The sequence below is a fragment of the Hyaena hyaena genome, unplaced genomic scaffold (genome assembly GCF_003009895.1).
Source record: "Hyaena hyaena isolate Hyena2069 unplaced genomic scaffold, ASM300989v1 scaffold_943, whole genome shotgun sequence".
Lineage (NCBI taxonomy): Eukaryota > Metazoa > Chordata > Mammalia > Carnivora > Hyaenidae > Hyaena > Hyaena hyaena.
The window spans coordinates 156,022-169,516 of NW_024081575.1; the positions used below are offsets into that span (position 1 = coordinate 156,022).

At 37.6% G+C, this 13,495-nt stretch overlaps 1 long non-coding RNA gene across 1 annotated transcript; it reads right to left on the bottom strand.

Moving 5' to 3' along the window:
- Positions 1–4,540: 4,540 nt before the first annotated feature.
- LOC120223055 lies at positions 4,541–12,520 on the bottom strand. The gene is made up of 2 exons (XR_005526178.1): positions 12,462–12,520; positions 4,541–4,913 (listed from the first exon to the last, which is right to left on the bottom strand). It is a non-coding gene; the product is annotated as an uncharacterized LOC120223055 (long non-coding RNA).
- Positions 12,521–13,495: the final 975 nt, after the last annotated feature.

Below are 13,495 nucleotides of genomic sequence, written 5' to 3' on the forward strand. Positions count from 1 at the left end.
ATAGGGGCGCCTGGGTGGCTCAGTTGGTTAAGCGTCCGACTTCGGCTCAGGTCATGATCTAACAGTTTGTGAGTTTGAGCCCTGCATCGGGCTCTGTGCTGACAGCTCAGAGCCTGGAGCCTGCTTCAGATTCTCTGCCTCCCTCTCTCTCTGCCCCTCCCTTGCTCGTGCTCTATCTCTCAAAAATAAGTAAACATTAAAACAATATTGAATTTAAAAAAAAGAAATGAGTAGCAATAAATGATGACTAAAGTATATTATCTTGCTCTAAAAAATTTTACTTGAACTTTTGTTAAGCTGTAGTTTACATAAATAGCAGTCACTCTGCATTTAGTGACACCATTCCCCCCCTACCCCCCAATCCTGGAAGCCACTCATTCACTTTCTTTCTCTATGGATTTGTCTGTTCTGGACACCTATATAAATGGGATCTTGTAATTATCTTGCCTTTTGTGTCTGGCTTCTTTCATTTCACACAATACTTTAAACTGTTTTTATTTTTAAAGTACCCCCCCACCCCACCTTTAAAGGAAAATGCTCTCACTTTGAATCAAAAGAAAAGTAAATACATGTCATTTTATATAATTTGGACAATACAGGGAAAAATTAAATTTGACCAAAAAAGTGACCATCAATGAAAATCCTGTGTTGACAAATACAGAACTAAATTTTCACAAACTTTTTTTTTAACAAATGAAATGGTAACCCATGTATATTTTCGTTTTTCTTTGAAGATGATGTCATGAGCATTTTCTTAAATAAACATTCTTTTATGTCCACCTCTATTTTTTCTGAGATCAGACAAGATCGGGTGCATTCAGGGTGGTATGGCCATAGGCTGTCCACCTCTATTTTTTATATAGTTGGTAGTGAATAAAAATGATTTTATGCTCGAAGAGGCCTCATTTTTAATTTGTACTGCGTGATGCTCTTTCCACTGAAAGTTACCAATGGACTAGTCCCGTGATGTCTTGTCCACAGAAGCCCAACACAGTGTTTTACGTGATTCTAAACGTGTGGCTATCTAATCACCTGTGCAGTCATGCGGTTATTTCCAGCTCTTCTAAAGTATATTTCCTTGTTCTCTCTCAGAAATTTAAAAAAAAAAAGTTAAGAAAAAAAAAGGTATATTTCCTCGTTCAATCTTGATTCTAGTAGCCAAAATTTCAATTGCTAGGCCTAATACTAACCTTGCTAAGAAATGACTTACTTTGAGGAGGGGACACGTTGGAAGAAAATGGCTGGAGATCTTGTGATTTCTCTTTCTTATGAAACTGTTTTTGTCCATAGCAAACATCAGTCAGAGCAAAAGGTAAAATACTCAAAACACAAGTGGGAATAAGTCTTCTCCAATATGCTTACGATATTGACAAGCTAGGGAGCGGGGTGTTTTTTAAATATGTTTTTAAAACATAGCAACTGTCTCTATTGTTGTGGGTTATAGGGTGATGATATAACTATTATATTGTTACCCCATGGTATATTCCAAGCGGCTCTAGAACTGTTATGTCTTGTTACAATGTCAGAAAAACAACTAAGTCTCCTTAAAAGTCTGTTTTCTTTAGGACAGGACACAGAAATGACAAAACTCCACGCCAGAAAACAGCGGTGTGTGGAAACTCGCCATCACCGTCCATTGCGCTGCATAGCTAACATGAGTTGTGGAGGGATATTTCACATTTTATTGATCCCTCTTTGAAAGATTCACCTTTCATTCCCAAAAGTTAGTTAAAGGGCTCTGATTCTGACCACGCCTAAAACCATGAGTTATTTGTGAAATTATTGAAAAGCCTTTAAAAAAATAAATATTAGGTAGAATATATGTCATGACCAACCACAGAATTCAGAAAAATATGCAGAACCACTATGCAATAAAAAATACAAGATTATAGATCTTAAAAGGAGGGGGCATGTGAAGTGAGCCCTCCATCCAACCAGATTTACTCCTGCGGACGTGCTGGCTGGCACAGGGAGGCGGAGTCCAGGGGGGAAGAGCTATGGCATTGGCAGAGTGAAAAGTTCTCAGAATGAGAGACCGCCAGGGTGGGCGGGTTTGGGGAGGGCGGTGCCAGGGGGCTTGGAGGTGCTGAGGGAACTTCAGAAACCTGTGGGGAGATGCCACCCAAGTCTGTGGCCAACACTTGGGCTGTATCATTCACCAGCTGGACTTCGTTGGCATTTATCGGACACTCCACCTAACAATGGCAGAACACATTCTTTTAAAGTCTAAGTGGGTATTTGACAACATAGACCATATTTTTTGTGTCATAAATCAAACCTTAACACATTTAAAAATTTGCAATCATATAAAGTATATTCTCAGGCCATAATGGAACTGAACTAACCTCTGAACTAACTGACTTCTAAGTCAATAACAGAATGAGGACAGTAACATCTCTTTGGAAGTTAAACAAGGCACTTCTTTTTAAAAAATATTTATTTTTGAGAGAGAGAGCATGAGCAGGGAAGGGGCAGAGAGAGAGGGAGACACAGAATCTGAACCAGGCTTCTGGCTCTGAGCTGTCAGCACAAAGCTTGACATGGGGCTCGAAACCACAAACCGAGAGATCATGACCTGAGCCGAAGTCAGATGCTAAACCAACAGAGCCAGCCAGGTGCCCCTAAACAAGGCACTTCTAAATAATCTATGAGAATAATCAAATTCTCAAAAGGAATTAAAAATATTTTTAATTAAACAAAAATGAAAATACAATGTATCGAAATTTCTGAGGCACCACCAAAACAATTGGTGAGAGGAAAACATATAGTAGTAAACTTTTTTCAAATCAATAATCAATTTTTATAATCAATAATCTTAGAAAACTAGAAAAGGAAGAGCAAAAATACTCAAAATCAAGCAGAAGGAAGAAAACAAATATTTGCTGCCTGAGGATCTGTTTGAAAACAGGAAAGGGCACAGCTATGGGTTAGCTCACCCCACATATTTTTCCTAGGTGACGATGACTCTTAGAGGTCAAGGGAATAACCTGTGTCAGATGATCTGTGAAATAAACTACATAAGAACAACAAATGCAGGGGTGCTGGGTGGCTCAGTTGGTTAAGTGTCTGATTTCGGCTCAGGTCATGATCTCATGGTTTGTGAGTTCGAGCCCCACATCGGGCCCTGTGCTGACAGCTCAGAGCCTGGAGCCTGCTTCAGATTCTGTGCTTCCTTCTCTCTTTGCCCCTCTCCCACTCATACTCTGTCTCTCTCTCAAAAATAAATAAACATTAAAAAAACAACAACAACAAAAGCTAATTAGTAATTTGGTGACCGTGTCAGTGGCCAGTGAAGCCAATCAAGGCTGCCCTTTCTTCACTGAATCACAGCGCTTGTGTTCAGGACTTGTCAGAAATCCCTGGAGTAAAACTGGCTCTCGACATCCAAATCCATGCTTCAACAATTCTCTCCAGTGGCCATTTATCCTCTATGCAAATATTAGATATTTCAGAAATGGATACGAAAGCAAAAGTGACTTGATGAGCCCTGCGTGTTACATGTAAGTGATGAAGCACTAAATTTTACTCCTGAAACTATTATTACACGATAGGTTAAGGAACTAGCATTTAAATGAAGACTTGAGGGGTGCCTGGGTGGCTCAGTCCATTAAGTATCCGACTTCTGCTCAGGTCATGATCTCACAGTTCGTGGGTTCAAGCCCCACCTCGGGCTCTGTGCTGACAGCTCAGAGCCTGGAGCCTATTTCAGATTCTGTACTCTGTCTCTCTCTGACCCTCCCCTGCTCACGCTGTCTCTCAGAAATAAATAAAGCATTAAAAAAAAAAAATAAATGAAGACTTGAAGGAAAAAAAAAGTGTAAGTTCCTCACTTTGGTTTATAATCAGAATCTGTCTCTGACTTGACTCCTGATTATGCTTTTCAAAAGGCATGCTCTTTAAATAAACTATTATGTTTTTTAAATTTGTGACATAAATTGAATAAATTTTCTTAAGACTGATCTTTTTTTTTTTTGTAGACTTTAAATTGACCATGCCTTCTTAGTACAGACATCTTCACATGGTTTGGGCTTAAAGGCAGAAGTTAAATATAGTGACCCATCCTCGTATAGCATTTTAGTTAACTCTGCATTTTCTCAAATAAACATATTCAGCATAAAAAGGTATTAAAGAAATCAAGAAATTGAGGTCGAGAGAAATAAAGTGATTTGTTCTGGTTAAGTTAGAACTTGAAGGAAGCTTTCAAAAAAAAAAAAAGAAACTCACACCATTTTAGTAACCCTGCATCTGGCTCTCAGATGATAGAAACTTCAATGCTTAATGTTATCTTAAAAAAGAAAAACTTTAGGGGCACCTGGGTTGCTCAGTTGGGTAAGCGTCCAACTTTGGCTCATGATCTCATGGTTTGTGGGTGCGAGCCCTACGTCGGGCTCTGTGCTGACAGCTTAGAGCCTGGAGCCTGCTTCAGATTCTGTGTCTCCCTCTCTCTCTGCCCCTCCCATCCTTATGCTCTCTCTCAAAAATAAACATTTAAAAAAATCCTTATTTACCCAAGATTTTAAAAAAATTAATGGAAAACTTAACAATTAGTAACTTTCTGTGTTGTGTCTCTGAACTGGGCTCTGAACTACGTTTTCTGGTTACGTATGTCTATGGATCATGCTGTTTGAAACACCTGCCCTGTGTCAGTGGGGTTCCCAGTTATATGCATGCACGAGCCGTAACGGTCACTGTGTGCTCTGGAACCAGCTGCTGTGGGGTCCGTGGAGCCACTGTGTGACTCGGGCTAGAGACTCTCCCCCAGGCCATTTGTTGCCCTTGTTTGAAAGGTTTCCCCTTGTTTTTAGTTGGCTGAACTGCTTTTCTATTTGTTCGCTCTTCTTGCTTCCGAGGACTCAAGCAAGGGTGGCTGGTTGTGCATGCTGGTTCTTTGTGGACATAAGCCGAATGAAAACCTAGGGGGAGAGGACATTAATTTTACAAGTGAACTCTGATTGATCATCTAATACTGCTGAACAGAGGACTCCGTTCCATATAAACTTAAATAACTCGAATAGCACTGGAGTGGAAGTCCAAAAGAATGTAATCTGCCTCTGGTCATTAAGGATTTTCATCAGAATTTTTTGTTTGTTTCCATCACCTTATGAAGCTAACTAGGATACAGGCTTATTAATAGTGACATTGTACATGAATAGTACAAAGCACAGTGTTAGGAAACCTTGTCCAAACTTGAAATAAGGCTGAAGGAGACGACATGTCCCTTCAGTGTTCTATTAGAGCATTGTTTAATCCGCATTTTTCATATACAAGGATCATTTATTTTGCTAAGAATGTGTTTGACTTTGCTGCTTACTGTTTGAGTTGAGCCCAGACTCTGTGAAGTTATATGTTAATTTCCAGAATTGTGTCTTCTAGAAAAGCTAGTGATTTCTGTCTAGGTTGAAAGGGATAATCTGCTTGATTGTTTTATCGTCCTGCAGGATATCAGCTTGCTTTATGTCTAGAAATCTTATTGTAGCGTACTTATAAAAGATGGTTATAAATACCCATTTTCTCAAATGCCATTGAATGTGTTTTACCATATTATCTATCATTCTCTCACTATTGAGTAGACAATTCTTGGGCGTGTGTTCACCCTATATATCTCTAGAGTTATATTTTTAATGTTTTGAGTTTACATCAACACAAGAAAAGTGTAAAAATTATGCTTGGTCCAATTTGTACTCCCGAAGAACTTAGTAAATAGACTCTACAATTGCTCTCCATGAATCTATCAGATGTAATAAGGAACACTGTTGTCTCTCTCTCTCGACCCCATGCATGTCTGTATATATGTATATAGACAGAAATTCTCTATCTCCAAAATATTTAGTGATCCCTTTAAGAATACAAAGCTATGAAGTGGTATTTTCATCACTTACATTTCTTTGTGGAATCCTATAGCTTATTCTTTCGAGAATATGATATCCAGCCAAAGGATGCTCACATCAGAGGAAACAATGGTAGAAGTCAGTTAAATGACACATATTCTTTGTTCCAAAAAGGAGCAGAGACATTTGTCATCCATGGTTCAGACTCTTTTAGAGGGAGTTTCAGAATATGTATAAATCATCAGGAATAATCTACACCTGGAACAGGGCATTGCTTTGGCAATGACAGATGCTTCAAGAAATTTGGAGCACTTGCTGGCTGCACCTGAGCGTATTATTTATGAACTTTGTGCTCTTTCAAAGTGAGAATAAAGCAACTAACCACGATTTCTCACCTTCCTGAAAATAAAGGACCCTGACGGCTGTCGGTTATAAATTTAAAGGTGTATTTCTTTATTAACTTCACAGTTTCACTGAATGGTATTTTTCCTGACGGTTAAAAGAAAGTTGACTTTGTTGCTGTTGTTTTAAAGTGAAGGTTAACACATCCTTTTTATTGAAAGAGGGAAAAGTGTGTCACTTTTGTGTTTAAGAAAACCAGTGTCCTGGGCTACATGATAGAAATCATTGTGAATCCTTTGGGGATTGTTGTTAATGTGATACAACTCGGGTGGGCCAGGATCTCCCATCATATCTCCCGTCACACCAGGACTATGACCCTTTCTTTTGGAAAGTTGACAAGAGTGCATTACTTAATCAAATATGTCCAGTGGTGCTACATTAACAGCCTGTTTATCTTATTTTTTTTCTGAATTTAGATTATTTATTGTGTCAATTACACAAAACAGACTTACTTAACTGTAGGAAAAACGTTCATTTTGATATATTTTGTTGTTAAGTTCACCCAATATAAGCACACAGGTAATAATCCGTGACTGTGTTTCAAAGTAAACATAACAAAACAAAACAATACAGGCTATTTTTTCATGGGCCTCATGTGTTAGACTAACGAGTTTTGTTTAATCTTTTTTTCTGATGAATATATTGAGAAGGTTCACATGCTGTTGTGAAACATAATACGGAGATCCTGTGTGTCTTTTAAGGCTTTTTGTGTCTCTTCTTGAGGATATTTGTCTACAGCTTTCTTTTGTTACACTGTCTTTTTCTGGTTTCAAAATCAGAGTAACACGAGCTTCATTAAATGAGTTAGGGGGTGTCACCTCTTATTCTATTTACGTCAATAGATTGTGTTGAATTCACTTGTCAGTATTTGATAAAGTTCTCCAGTGAAGCCATTTGGATCTGAAGATTTCTTTTTTGAGAGTCTCATATTACAAATCTTACTTAGCTGTTTCAAGCTATTCAAATTATCCTTTGTATATTGGGTGAGTTGTGTTAGTTTGTGCTTTTGTGAGAAATTCTCTCATTTTATCTGTCAAATTTATTTGTGTGGAGTTGTCCATATTATTTCTTTATTATTGAGCTTGTAATGTCTGCAATGTCTATAGTGGGCATCTCCTGTCCAATACCTGATGTTGATACTTTGTGCTTTCTCGCTCTCTTTTTTATTGTCCATTTTGCTAGATGTTTGTTAATTTTACTCAACCTTTCAAAGAACCAACTCTTCATTTCATTGATTTTCTTTGTAATTCTTCTGTGTCCAATCACATGAATTTCTGCTCTTTATTATTTCCTTTTTCCAGTTTTCTCTGCTCTTTTCTTACATTCTTGAGACATGAGCTTTTGAGTATTGATTGGAGACATTTTCCTTTTTCTAATGTATACATTTAGTCTTGAGATGTTGACTCTCAGCCTTGCTTTAATTACTCTCCCAAATTTTGATATATTTTTTTCCTCATTTGGTTAGGCGTATTTTTTTAATTCCTTCCCATGATTTCCTCTCGGATCTATGTATTATTCAGAAGTGTACTGTTTAGTTTACAAGTGTTTAGAGAATTGTCTGTAATTTTGGTCATGGATGTCTATTTTGATTTTACCATAGCCAGAGAAAACGCTCTGAATAATGCCAGGTATTTATGAGTTGTTGAGATTTGTTTTGTATCATAAGATATGGGTTATCTTGTGTATTCTGTTTAAATAAAGTGTATTCTGTTTCTGGGTAGAGTGTCATGTAAATGTTAGTTAGGTCCCATTGGTTGGTATCCTTGTTACGTTCTTCTACATCCTTGCTGCCTTTCTGTCTAAAAGTTCTATCGAATTGCTGACAGTACGTTTTTGGAATCTTCAATGATGAATGTGGATTTGTCTATTTCCTTGTAACTCTACCAGTTTGTCTTTCATGGATGTTGACGCAGTTTTTCAGTGGATACATATCTAGAGTTTCTATGTTTTCTTGATGGGCTGACCCTTTTATCATTATTTAACATCCCTGTCTCTAGAAATTTTATTTCCCATTAAGTGTACTCTATCTGATGTTAATAAAGCCCCTCCTTTCCTTTGATTAATGTTTGCATGATATAGTCCTTTAATGTTAATGTGCCTATATTATTATATTTAAAGTGAGTTTACCATAAACAGCATATAGTTGAATCATGCTTTTTAATCCACTCTGCCAATCTTTGTCTTTAAATTGATGTATTCATAACCATTTATATGTAACATCCTATTGACATGAGAGGGTTAAAATCTGCTTTTTGATTTTTTTGTGTTTGTTTTTGCTCTTCTGTTTTCTGTTTCCTGCCCTCCTATGGTTTACCTGAATAGTTTTCAGAGTCTATTTTGATTTATATAGTGTTTTTGAGTGCATCTCTTTGCATAGCCTCTCAGGGTTCTCCCTAGCTGTTACATGACACGTATGTACGTGACTCCTCTCATCCTCCTGGTGCTGCCATTTTATCCGTTCAGATGGAATGTAGAAAACGTTCTTTCTCCTTTGTTTGTACTACAGTTGTCAAATATTTCTTCTATATGTATGAAGACTCACACAATATTATAATTTTTGTGTCAACAATTAAACATAATGTAGAAAATTCAAGAGGAGAGGGAAAGCCTTTTGTATGTACTCACACTTTGGTGTATCATTCTCCTTTTCTCTTGATGTTTCAAAGCTCTAGCTGCTTTCATTTCTTTTCTATTTCGAGAGCTTCATTTGACAGTCTTTCAGGATAGGTCTGTTGGTAGCAAATTTTCTTAGTTTTGCTTCCCTGAGAATGTGTTGATATCCCCTTCATTCCTCTCCCCCACCCTCATCAGCCCTCAGCTTGTTCTCAGCATTCAAGAGTCTCTCATGGTTTGCCTCCCTCCCTCTCTCCAACTATCTTTTCCCCCTTTCCTCCCCCATAGTCTTCCTGTTCCACCTATACGTGCAAACATATGGTATCTGTCCTTCTCTGCCTGACTTATTTTGCTCAGCATAACACCCTCAAGGTCCATCCATGTTGCTACACATGGCCAGAGTTCATTCTTTCTCGTTGCCATGTAGTATTCCATTGTACAGATAAACCACATCTTCTTGATGGACATTTAGGCTCTTTCCATGATTTGGCTATTGTGGAGAGTGCTGCTGTGAACATTGGGGTACGTGTGCCCCTATGCGTCAGCACTCCTGTATCCCTTGGGTAAATTCCTAGCAGTGCTATTGCTGGGTCATAGGGGAGTTCTATTGTTAATTTTTTGAAGAACCTGCACACTGTTTTCCAGAGGGTTTGCACCACTTTACATTCCCACCAACAGTGTAGGAGGGTGCCCGTGTCTCCACATCCTCTCCAGCATCTATAGTCTCCTGATTTGTTCATTTTAGCCACTCTGACGGGCATGAGGTGGTATGTCAGTGTGGTTTTGAGTTGTATTTCCCTGATGATGAGTGACATTGAGCATTGTTTCATGTGTCTGTTGGCCATCTGGATGTCCTCTTTGGAGAAATGTCTGCTCATGTCTTCTGCCCATTTCGTCACTGGATTGTTTGCTTTTCGGGTGTGGAGTTTGGTGAGTTCCTTATAGATTTTGGATACTAGGCCTTTATCTGATATGTCATTTGCAACTATCTTTTCCCATTCTGTCAGTTCCCTATTAGTTTTATTGTTTCCTTTGCCGTGCAGAACCTTTTTATCTTAATGAGGTCTCAGTAGTTCATTTTTGCTCTTGATTCCCTTGCCTTTGGGGATGTGTCAAGTAAGAAATTGCTGCGGTTGAGATCAAGGAGGTTGTTTCCTGCTTTCTCCTTTAGGGTTTTGATAGTTTCCTGACTCACATTCAGGTCCTTCATCCATTTTGAGTTTATTATTGTTCATGGTGTAAGAAAGTGATCAAGTTTCATTCTTTTGCACGTTGCTGTCCAGTTCTCCCAGCATCATCTGTTAAAGAGACTGTCTTTTCTCCATTGGGCACTCTTTCGTCCTTTGTCAAATATTAATTGCCCATCGTTTGTGGGTCTAATTCTGGATTCTCTATTCTATTCCACTGGTCTATGTGTCTGTTTTTGTGCCGATATCATACTGTCTTGATGACTACAGCTTTGTAGTACAGGCTAACATCTGGGATTGTGAAGCCTCCCATTTTGGTTTTCTTCTTCAGTGTTACTTTGGCTATTCGGGGTCTTTTGTGGTTCCATACAAATTTTAGGATAGTTTGTTCTAGCTTTGAGAAGAAAGATGGTGAAATTTTGATTGGGATTACAATGAATGTGTAGATTGCTCTGGGTAGTAATGACATTTTAACAATATTTATTCTTCTGATCCATGAGCATGGAATGTTTTTCCATTTCTTTGTATCTTCTTCAATTTCCTTCATAAGTTTTCTAGTTTTCATCATACAGATTTTTATATCTTTGGTTAGGCTTATTCCTAGGTATTTTATGTTTTTTTGTGCAATTGTGAATGGGATTTTTTTTTAAATTTCTCTTTTTGTTTCCTCATTATTGGTGTATAAAAATGCAGTGATTTCTGTATGTTAATTTTGTACCCTGCGACTTTGCTGAATTCATGGATCAGTTCTAGTAGGCTTCTGGTGGAGTCTGTCAGGTTTTCCACCTAGAGTATCTTGTCATCTGCAAAAGTGAAAGTTTGATTTCATCTTTGCCAATTCTGATGCTTTTTATTTCCTTTTGTTGTCTGATTGCTGATGCTAGGACTTCCAGCACTATGTTAAACAACAGTGGTGAGAGTGGACATCCATGTTGTGTTCCTGATCTCAGTGGGAAAGCTCTCAATTTTTCCCCATTGAGGATGATATTAGCTGTGGCCTTCTCATAAATGGCTTTTATGATGTTTAAGTTCCTTCTACCCCGACTTTCTCAAGGGTCTTTATTAAGAAAGGATGCTGTATCTTGTGAAATGCTTTTTCTGCATTTATCGACAGGATCATATAGTTTTTATATTTTCTTTTGTTAATGTGATATATCACATTGATTGATTTGTGAATATTGAACCAGCCCTATAACCCAAGAATGAATCTCACTTGGTCATAGTGGATAATTCTTTTTAGATGCTGCTGAATTCGATTTACAAGCATCTTGTTGAGGATTTTTGAATCTGTATTCATCAAGGGTATTGGACTGTGGTTCTCTCTTTTTACTGGGTCTCTGTCTGGTTGGGGAATCAAAGCAATGCTGGCTTCGTAGGATGAGTCTGGAAGTTTTCCTTCCATTTCTATTTTTTGGAATAGCTTGAGAATATGTATTAATTCTGATTTAAATGTCTGGTAGAATTCCCCAGGGAAGCCATCTGGCCCAGGGCTCTTATTTGTTGGGATATTTTTGATAACTGAATCAATTTCTTCACTAGTTATGGGTCTGTTCAGATTTTCTATCTCTTCCCATTTGAATTTTGATAGTGCGTGTTTGTTTAGGAATTTGTCCATTTCTTCTAGGTTGTCCAGTTGGTTGGCATACAGTTTTTCATAGTATTCCCTGATAATTACTTGTATTTCTGAGGGATTGCTTGTAATAAATCCATTTTCATTCACGATTTTGTCAATTTGGGTGCTCTCTCTTTTCTTTTCTAGAAGCCTGGGTAGGGGTTTATCAATTTTGTTTATTTTTTCAAAAAAAAAAAAACTCTTGATTTCAGTGATCTGTCCAACTGTTTCTTTGGATTTTATATTGTTTATTTCTGTCCTAATGTTTATTATTTCTCTTCTGTTGGGTTTGGGGTGCTCTTGCTACTCTGCTTCTATTCCTTGGTGTGCTGTTAGATTTTGTGTTTGTGATTTTTGTAGATTCTTGAAATAGGCCTGAAGTGCAATTTACTTTGCTCTTAGTACTGCCTTTGCTGTATCCCAAACCCAGCGTTGAACCACAGGGTGTCATTTCTGGTTCATTGTCACTACTACCAACTCCATCCAAGACAACACACTCATGGCTTCATGGATTATAACTGGAGATTGTTGCCTCATAAATTGTCAAATGAGAAAGAATCTTCCTGGCAACTATACTTTGTGGTTATTATCAAAATATTTTTATTAACTTAATCATTTAAAAATATTTTGTCTTAAGTTCTGTCTCAACATGTTTGCTTCTGCCCAGGCAAATTATCTCAGAATAACCACTTGCCACCTAATATATTTTGCCTCTAAGGACAAGTAGGAGAATGGTCTATATTCCAAAAGAGAATCCTATCTGTCTATTCCCATTTGACAAGAGAAGTCAAGAGGGAGATTTTTCTGGGATAACCTTACCCAAATTCCCTCGTATTGTCCTGAAGCCCCAACACGCATCATGTGCTTAATTTTTTCCTCCCTGGGAAATAAAACGATGGAAATAACATGATTGTCATTTATTCTTTTCAGATATATCTGACATCAACATCTTTTTCAGAGTTCTTGTAAGAAATCTTTGTCCCAAATTTGTACAAGCTTGTTGTTTCTGTTCAAACACAACCAAGAAACTGTTCCATACTGAACTCAAACGATATCAAAGGACTTTGGTAAAATATCTTATCTGGAAATCATTTTTGCTCTTAGATTAGAAAAGGCTTATAATAGTTTGGGTTTTTTTTTCCAAACAGAATTAGGGTCTGAGCAAAACCTTTTGTGTCCCACCAACCCCCACGTTTCTTGGGAATGGAAGTCCAGGTTTGCTCTAACGTACTATAAAAGCTCTCATAACCAGAGCACTAAAGCTAATTTTGTAATATGTGAATTATGCCCAGTGCTATTTTAAATATGAGAAAAAAGTACAGTAAAGCCTTGGATCATGAGCATAATTTGTTTCGGAAACATGCTTGTAATCCAAAGCACTTGTCTATCAAGGCCAATTTCCCCATAACAGATAATGGAAACTCAGATGATTTGTTCTAAAACCCAAAAATCTTAATATAAAACTCATTACAATACTGCACTACAATACAAAATAAAAAAGAAAATACAAAATATAAAGAAAAATAAACAAATTAACCTGTACTTACCTTTGAAAACCTTCGTGGCTGGTGCAAAGGAGACAAGAGAGAAAAGGGTTATTGTGTAGGATGAGTTTCATTATCGCTAATGAACATTGACTACACTACAGTATTAATAAGCTCTTGTCATATGCTTTATGTAACTGGCAATAAGGCAGCAGAGGAAAGGTTCTATATCTGCAGGCAGCCTGACCTAGAATGAAGCCAAGCATTCCTAAGCTCACTCTTTAGTAAAAGGTGAAAGATTTATACGATCTGACGAGAAACCAGAGTATTCCTAAGCTCACTCTTGTATGGAAAAGCAAAGGACTGCCC